The sequence below is a fragment of the Trachemys scripta genome, chromosome 2, assembly GCF_013100865.1.
Source record: "Trachemys scripta elegans isolate TJP31775 chromosome 2, CAS_Tse_1.0, whole genome shotgun sequence".
In the NCBI taxonomy this organism is placed as follows: Eukaryota; Metazoa; Chordata; order Testudines; family Emydidae; genus Trachemys; species Trachemys scripta.
The window spans coordinates 151163573-151172926 of NC_048299.1; the positions used below are offsets into that span (position 1 = coordinate 151163573).

At 56.2% G+C, this 9354-nt stretch overlaps 1 long non-coding RNA gene across 1 annotated transcript; it reads right to left on the minus strand.

The window, feature by feature from the left end:
- Window positions 1-1922: 1922 nt before the first annotated feature.
- Window positions 1923-6031, minus strand: LOC117871599. Its single transcript, XR_004644295.1, has 2 exons — window positions 5529-6031; window positions 1923-2409 (listed from the first exon to the last, which is right to left on the minus strand). It is a non-coding gene; the product is annotated as an uncharacterized LOC117871599 (long non-coding RNA).
- Between the last annotated feature and the right edge of the window lie 3323 nt (window positions 6032-9354).

Below are 9354 nucleotides of genomic sequence, written 5' to 3' on the forward strand. Positions count from 1 at the left end.
AAGAAAATCCCCTTCAGAACTGAGGGCACCTGTTATTATTGAGAGAGACAGGAAATCAGACCTGCCCACAGCTGCCCTCACACAGATAAATGGGGATTGGGAACCCAAATCCTCTTGATTAGATTTACTACCTTCATCCAGCATTTAAGAGGACTAATCCTCCGGCTAAAATCAATGCACTTGTAAGGGGAAATTAACTGCCTGGAGTAGCCCCTCCTGTGTCCTAACCACAGGCTGGGTATTTCCCTGCAGGGCTACTGCTCAGAAAATATCTGCATATTAAGACATGTGGTGAACTGTACTCTCCTGTTCCCCTCAATCAGCCACCTGCCTGGTTGCTTCTCACTATACACAGGCTCCTGTCATTAAATGACCCACCCACACACAATTATTGGAAGGTTTCTGTCATCCCCTGAAAAGTTTGGCTCACGGAGGTTCTCAGTCTCTCTCTAAGAACAGGGAAAGCAGCCAGCCAGGTTCCTACTAATCCGCTCCCTGGAGGAGATTAACACTGCAGGGCATCCAACCCCCCCCCCCCCGTCATGCCAACAGCTGTGCCTGGTTGGGGCTGTTCCCATGCAGTGCTAACCCCCAGTCCCAGTGAGGGGCACAGGGAAGAAGTGAATGTGGCACTGTAGTGACAAAGGAGATCAGCTAACACAAAATGAACAGAGAAAAGGCACAGATCATAGAGTTAAAAAAGGGACCCAGAGGGGTGGAGACCCTTGGATAATGCAACCAGTTAATGCCATACAGACAGCTGAGGGTGGGAAAGGCCCCCACCATTACAGGGAACACCCTGCCCCCCATCACCCAGCTTCCCCCTCCTCTGCTGAAGGCTGGGCATCTTATCCAGTGCAAGGAGGCGGCAGTATTGCAGGGCTTTGGACAAGTTGGTTCTGGAGGAGACTGCAACCTGGTGCCCTGCAGCCAGGCACATGCCAGGGTCTCTCTCTCACTGCAGAAGGGGCAGGTGCTGATGGGGGTATTGGGCAGTCACGTGGCCAGGCTCACAGCTCCAGGGAGGAACTGATATCCCCTGCAGGGGGCAGCACTAAGGAGGAGTAGGAACTAGTGCACGGAGGATCGTCACCCTCGCCCCGTGGCACCGGGTGTCAGGGCAGGCCAAGGGGAAGTGCATAGTATGGAGCACAAGCACATGCAGGCATGGTTCGGAGGGGAGGTGACTGGCTGGATGTCACTCAGCCAGCCCAGACAAAGCACTGGAAGCAGGTGGGGGGGTGCAGCTTGTGGGGCAGGGGCCTGTGCTGAGTAGCGATATGAGGTCGCTGGGCATTTAGTTCCCGCTAGGCAGCAGTTTAGACCATGCCCTGAACAAGGAAGGAGCTCCACTTCGAACTAGCAGCTAGAGCAGGGAACTCCGCTTGGCATCTGCTCAGGGCATGTTGCTATTTCAGAGCTGGAGCTCACCTGCAGCCATCAAGGAATAATGAAACAAAACACTGAGGTGCAGCATGGTTAGAGCAGAGGAACTAGGAGTCAGGCCTCCTGGGTTGGGGGGGGCAATGTTTAGAGCAGGGGAGTCTAGAAGGCAGGGTTCCCCAGGGCTCCATTCCTTAGGGTAGTGGCTAAGGGACCAAGCTCCCTATGTGCTCGACTCTGTACTAACAGAACAAAAAGACAACCACTGCCCTGAAGAGATGACAAGCCAACTATTCCTACCCTGCCATTGAGTTGTTTTGCAGCCTCGGTCAGGTTGTATGGCTCCACCTTGCCTCAGTTTCCCCATCTCTCCAGTGCAGGACTGAGGCATCTGGAAGGGCAGCAGTGTACGGAGGATGCTTGCCTTACCCCAGCCTGTGCGGCATCTATTTTATGGAGCGGCAGGTTTCATGCAGCAGGGCTTCTGCTCCAGTGTTGAACTCATTGTAACCCCTGAGAAAAATGGCCAGCTACAACAATTCCCTTGGAAAATAGATGGCTATTTTAATTGTGTGTTTTCACACTCACTCTCTCTCCGAAGGAGGGGGTATTCATTATCTGTGCACATGGAGATAAGGTGAGACAAGCCATCAGCTACAATAATACAAATCCACACAGCCAGATTTTTCAGCTGTTCTCTATCGGAGTCTCAGCATTTACATTCAAACTCAGGACAGTGTCTGGTTTCCTGCACCCTAATAGCCAGCCCAGCCCAGCCAATATGGGCTGGGGGGAGGTGGGGAGGATCAGCAGACAGATTGAAAAATGAGGAGATGTGAATTTCCTTGATGGAGTGTTAATGTGGAAGCCTAATTAAAGCTCACAAACATATTAACAGTGTTAACCATTTCACTTCATAGTCTGTGAAAGGGGCGTGACCGGGTATGCAGAACAGGCCGGGCTCCTGGGTTCTCTTCTTAACTCCAGGGATCTGGGAAGCAGAATTCCTTGGTTCTGGTGCTGGGCCTAGGAGGGAATATGATCAAGTGGTTAGAGCAGGGGTGGAGTAGCAATCAGGAGTCCTGGGTTCTATACCCCCCGCTCTCTGAAACCAACTCAACCCCCTGATACTTGTGTCCTGGAGCAACTCACTTCCCTTTGTGCCTGTTTCCCCATTTGTTCTTTGGGGAGAATACTTGCCTTCCTCACAGGGGGGTTTCAAGGCTTACCTCATTGGTCTGTAAAGTGCTCTAAGATCCAGATGGCAGGTGCTCGGGCAGAGACCTATAGGGTGTATGCCCGCCCAGGCTCATGTATGTATATATATGTATGCCTGAACATACGCAGGTGTGTGCAGGGCACATGGGTGTACATGCAGTTTTACATGCATATTTACAGGCATGTCTCCAGGTGTACATGTGTTGTGTGTGCACTTAGGCCTGTGGGGGGCCTGAGTGTTGACATGTGCCTGCCCGGAAGTACATGTGTTCTCAGATGTATAGGGTCATGCATTTGAGCATGCAAGTGTGCACACACTCCTGCATGCCCGTGTGCGGGCGCCTGGTGATGTGTGTATGTGCCGATAGGCATGTACGTGCAGGGGAGGGCGTGTGAAGAGGTGAGGGAACAAAAGGCCCCTCAGCTAATCCCTCCCAAGGCCTGCTGCACTCAGAGGTAATTAGGTGTCAAAAGGTAAATAGCTGCTTAGCTTCCTGCTGTTCCTTGGGTGGTGACTGCTGGGGGGGGGTGTGTGTGTGTGTCAGTCACAAGGGGGTTCGAGCTGAGCAGACACTAGAGCCTGGCCCATTGCTTCTGGGGGCCTTGTGGAGATGGTCCAAGGGGGCAATGAGATTTTATCCAACGCCTTGAACTAGATCCTGGCCAGGTCCTAAGATGCACGGCAAGTAAACCCCTGCAGTCATGGGGCAGGGCTCGGTGCCGGGGCATGCAGACACAGAGCAGGCTGCCTATGCAGATGCAAACAAGGGGCAGTTCTTGGTGTGGAGAGATGCTCCATTCATTAAGGGCATTGTTTCCTGCCTTGGGCGCATCTAGCCCTGGGCCTGGCCGCCCCACCCCGCTTTCTCTTGTCCAAGGCTGTGCACTGAAGTGGGGGCATACCATCCCTCGGGAGCGAAGAGAAGGGCCGGACCCGCGCACACAGATACAGCCAAGAAAGCCAGCATGGGGTGGGGAATGTCGGCCAACCCAGGCAGGCATCGTGTAGGTGCCCAGGGCTCCCCGCACGCACAGTCATGGCCTACTGCCGCTGTTGCCCAGGAGGCTCCCAGGGCTAAAGGAAGTAGCCCCCTCCACTCAGCTCCTAGGCGGGAAACACATCCCCCTGCGGGCTTTCCCCAGCTGCCCCAAGCACCTGGGTCCCTGACTCCCTCCAGGAGCCAAAGAGAAGTGAAAGAGGAGGAGGGGACACAGGGCACTATCCCTATGCCAACTGCAGGAGATGCAAGGCCCTCACCCCTTCTGCAGCAAGGGGGCTTGGACAGGGGCCACTGTGCCCTGCAGCCTCAGTAAACAGAAGGGGACCATGAAGTAGCCCTCACAAGCCTCTTGCTCGAGACCAAGGAGCAATGGCCTCCCCCCCCCCATGGCACCTAGGGAACCACGACCTGCACCCAGATCTTGCTGAGACTCCCAGCCCACGTTCCTCAGTGGTGACCCACCTCTCCTCCTTGCAGCCCCTCCAGGGCAGCCTCCCAGCTCTAGTTCCCTCGGGCTAGGTCAGGAGCCCAGTGGCCCAGGCCTTGCTTTCCAGGGGGGGCCTGCAGGTGGCCTCTCCACAGGCTGTAGCCTTGAAACGCCAAGGTATCATGCTGAGCCCACGAGACACTCCGGGGGCTTGTTTCTCTTGCCCCCCATGGGGCCCTGAGCCCAGCAGTGCCGCCTCAGCAGGGAGGGAGCAATCGAGGCACCATTAAGAAGCTGTCAAGAGGGAGCAGCTGGTTCCTTCAGCCACCGAGTGCCAGAGAATGTGGGGTTCAAGGTGGGGAGGCCCTGGGTGGTGCAGAGGGGAGCCAAGCTGTTGCTTCCTGCCTGCTTGCAGGCCAGAGAAGCTGGAAGCAGAAGGGAAGCTCTGCTGGCATCCCACTCGGGGTCCCAGGCGAAAATCCACCAACCCCTGGCTCCCCCTCCAAAGTTGGTTGGAATGGGATCAGCTGCCTCCCCCCCCCACCCACACACACCCATTTAGCATGCAAGGCAGGGACCCATGGGCCCATCACTTTGTGGGGCACAGGAGAGGCGCCAACCTGCCACTCATGAGCAAGACCCAGACCCATGGACCCAGACAGGGGCCAGCCACCCCCTCACTTTTTGGAAACAAACCGTGAAGGGCCTAGAATGTATCCAGTGCCCCTCAGCACCTAGGGGAGCCCCCATGTGCATCAGGGCCCAGGCCCTCCCGGGGCCTGCAGAGAATGCAGGGGTGGGAGCAGCTGCTGAAGCAAGCCCTGCCTGAGCCTCCTGTTCCCGTCAGTCCCTCTTCAGGGAGGGAGACAGAGATAAGGGAGATAAAGGGACTTAGGCGAACGTGCGGGAATTCACCTGCCCCCCTCCTCCTGCCCCTGCTGACAAGCCGGAATCAGCCCTCAGCAGCAGCAGGCGCTTAGGCAGGGATCTGCGAGGGCAAGGGGAGCACGTATACCCAAGGGACAGAGTTCAGATGGGATTGCAGACAGGGCTGGGCTGCAAACACAAAGGGCTGGCCTCTTCTACCCGGTTCCCAGGACCAGCCCCTCGCACATACCTAGCGTAGCGCCTGTTGGCCACGGATTCACCCCTCACACCAGGGCCAGCGCCAGCGCCCCTCTTCCCCTTTCACAGACTGCAACCAAAGAGAGACAGCAGCACCAGGCTGGAACTGAACCCAGGCGTCCCGGCAAGGAAGATGCCCACCACCTCTCTACACCCCACTTCCTACTCAGCGCCAGGACCAGAACCTGGCAGGCTCCATGCTGTAACTCCTAGACCTCACTCCCGCCCCGATTTATTTGAGTTTGGTGGAGGTTTTTTAGGGACAAGTCTTGCCTCTCTGAAAGAGCAAAGTAACCCAGCCACAGGCCAGGCCACTGCTGAGATAACTCAGTGATAGAACCTGTGTTCAAGCAAAAGCAAAAAAATCCTCCCACCTAGAATCCTTGGTGTGGTGGAAGGGCCTGGAAGGCTTGCATGGGCGCTGAAGTGTTTGCACCTTATAGGTCAGGCCCTGCTGTGGGGAAGTGCACACCATTGGAGTCCTGGCTGGCACGGGCAGGGCACGGCTCTGGGGAAGCTCGCAGCTCTGAAGTCCCAGCAGATGTGCTGAAGGGCCCTCGGAGGAAGAAAGCCACAACAGGTGGTGCTGCAATACGCCAGCAAACGGGAGGCGTTTCCGGATCGCGGCAGGGGTCAATGGCACAGTGATAGACTCATTTCTAATCCAGCAGGGGGTAAAGAGCAGCTTCCTGCAGCAGGAGAGGGGGCTGGAGACCATGTGTAACAACTGCCAGAGCGCCCAGGGGCTGGGGAACCAGCAACCTCTGCAGAGCCCAGCCAACATGTCTCCTAGCCAGCTAACCTTGGAGCGTGGCCCACTGCCTGCCAGTCTGCGGTACACGTTCTAACAGGCCACGGCTGCTCCAGACTCCACACCAAAACCGGATGGCAGGTGGGGAGCTCAGAGCGATCATCATACAGGGCTTAAGGGCCATATGGTACCAACCCCTGAACACAAGCCTGGCCATGCATTCCCAGCGTCACAAGGGCCACACCTAGGGTTGCCAACTTTGATGGAAGCTATTCTGGGAGATTCCCCCGCCCCCCAAACATGACAATGTCATTTTCTTTAAATATCCTATTCAAATCTCCCAGATTGCTTTCAATAGTCACCGGAAAATCAGTTCCAGGAGACTCCAGGCCAATCCTGGAGGGTTGGCAACTCTCTAGCCACACACATACAGCACGGATTTTCTACAGCCACGTCAATGCCTTTCATGGGGTGCATTGTGCATCTCTGGGGCATATTGGTACCCACCCCATAGGGCACGTTGTGCAGGTGTGCTTTGCCTTTCCAGGGCTGTATGGTCGCATTACTGCGGGGCCTGCTGCATTTCCATCAGTCCTTTGGGACATCCCCTTCCTCCCCATGGGGCATCGTTTGGCAGGTACCATGGCAGTGAAGTCCCCCAGCGGCACGCTGAGCTGAAATGTGAACAGGCACACAGGTAGAGGGATGGGGGTGCAAAGGCCTTGCCTGGATCCCCTACGTGCTACCTGCCCATCACCAGCACTCCAAGCCCAGGAAAGATAGATGGGCCTCTCCCCCAGGGAGAGAACTGTTGAGCTGCCTTGTTAGCGGCATCAAGGAGTCCCAGGGGTCCTGGGCCTGGGTGCTGGGAGCAGCGGTGCCCTGGTCAGGACTGGAGGCCTTGTCCATGTGGCTCCCATTCGCCCAGCACTCCTAATCTATGCGCAGGATTCTCTGCTGAAACCAGCAAGGCAGCAGGGGGCCCAGTGAAACTCAGGGGGAGCTGGCTGCTGCACAAGGCCCTGCAGATAAGCAGCAAATCCCTGATAGCACCCCCAGCACACCTCAGTGCAAAGTCACACAGCCCTGGGCTTGGAGAGGAGCCGATAAAGAGCCCGCCTGGCCCTCCTTCAGGGGAACAAAGACCTCCACTAACAGCTAGCAATAAAGCACTGACACTTCCCATTAACACTTCCCAACAGAGAACAAGGGGGCAGCGGGCAGGGCCTGGGGCTCATTGCACCACAGGAGGCCCCAGGAAAGGCCTGTGAGGATTATCCAGGTGCAGCTGTTGAGCTGCCTTGTTAGCGGCATCAAGGAGTCTTCAGCATCCATCTCACATCTGCACTGGCTGCAGATCCCCTCCCCAGCAGAGCTCTGGGGTTTGGTTAAAGGGCTGGTGTGTGGCCATCTAACATTAACATGTCTCCACACCGTCTGCTTAGTCCTCAGCTCCATCAGGCTGCCACCAAGGGGTGGGTTAGGACAGTCCCCCTCCCAGCTTTAGTGGTGGGGAAACTGAGGCACGGAGCTTAAGCACCCTGTCCAAAGCTATCAAGTATCAGGGGGTAGCCGTGTTAGTCTGTATCTACAAAAACAACAAGGAGTCTGGTGGCACCTTAAAGACTAACAGATTTATATGGGCATAAGCTTTCGTGAGTAAAAACCTCACTCACGAAAGCTTATGCCCATATAAATCTGTTAGTCTTTAAGGTGCCACCAGACTCCTTGTTGTTTTTGTAGATACAGACTAACACGGCTACCCCCTGATACTTGATAGCTTTGGACAGGGTGCTTAAGCTCCGTGCCTCAGTTTCCCCACCACTAAAGCTGGGAGGGGGACTGTCCTAACCCACCCCTTGGTGGCAGCCTGATGGAGCTGAGGACTAAGCAGACGGTGTGGAGACATGTTAATGTTAGATGGCCACACACCAGCCCTTTAACCAAACCCCAGAGCTCTGCTGGGGAGGGGATCTGCAGCCAGTGCAGATGTGAGATGGATGCTGAAGACTCCTTGATGCCGCTAACAAGGCANCTTAAAGACTAACAGATTTATATGGGCATAAGCTTTCGGAAGTGAGGTTTTTACTCACGAAAGCTTATGCCCATATAAATCTGTTAGTCTTTAAGGTGCCACCAGACTCCTTGTTGTTTTTGTCCAAAGCTATGAGTATTCGAGCAGGGAACAGAACCCAGGAGTCCTGGCTTGCACCCCTCTAGGCCTCGCTTTCTCTCCACCCAAAGTGATGGCAGTACACAGAGATAGGAGGCCCTGGCCCCCCCTCCTCTAACCACTAGATCCCACTCCCTCCCAGCACCAGAACAGACCCAGGAATCCCAGTGCCCTGGTGTTCTTTGCCCTGGAGTCAGTCCAGCCCAGGGAAAACGAGAGAGCTGCCAATTTCTGCCTCAGACTAAGCGAGGGGAGTCCCCCGCAGCTCCCGGGGAACCCTAGCACACATCGGGGTGCACCATGGGCAGAGAGCCCTGCCCCAGAGCCTGCCGCTTGCAGCCCTGACCGCACAGCGCGCACAGGCTGCATTCCAGAGCAGGCTCTTTCTGCGGTGACTTCATGGCAGGAATGCAGCTTCAAACAGGAAGCGAGGAGGCGCCAGGAATGCTGCTCCTGGCCTTTGGCACAGTGTTTTGTTTGTGCTTCTTAAAGGGCTGGATTCTCTCCCTTCTCCCCCCCTAACTTGACCTCTTGGGGATCGGTGACCCCCCGCCACCTTTCCAATTCAGTCCCCACCCCACTGGCATTCCAGCCACCGAGACGCCCCGCGCCAGAGAAACGGGACACAGCTGGGAGGCTGGGCAGAGCAGCGACTGCAGGATGCTGCACGTCCAACAGACTTGCGCCACAATCACCCCATCCCATGTGGCCCAGGCGCAGGACAGGGGCCTAAGACTCCTGGGTTCTTGTTTCCAGCTCCCATACACATTCCCTCTATGGCGACGGACAAGAGGCCTAACAGGGGGGTGGCAAGAGCTCCTGAGTTTCAAACCCAGCTTTGCCACCCATTCCTTCTGCATCCTCAGGCACATCACATCCCCAGTGATGCTACACACCTACCACACGGGGTGGAGAGGCTGGGCTGTGACAGAGGAGAGTCCCATGAAGCCACTTCCTCTCCCCGCACCTCCCTCCCCACTTACATTAGCATTCCCAGAGAGCTACTTACTACTCACTGGGAAGCAGGATGAGGAGATGCCAGGCATGGGGTCTGGGTAGGAAGGTCTCTGCTGGCTAAGCAAGCTCAACCATCTCCCGGCAGATTTCAGGCTCCTAAGCTGCTTCCAAGTCACTCGCCCCTGAAGCAGTTTGCAGATGCTGTTCCTAACACAGACAGCTGGGCTGCTCCCCCAGGGCCAGTGAGTACTGCCCAATTGCTTCCATCCCTCTGGCAGAGCGGGACTGGGCACCCGAGTCCCCCTACAGGGCAATGCTC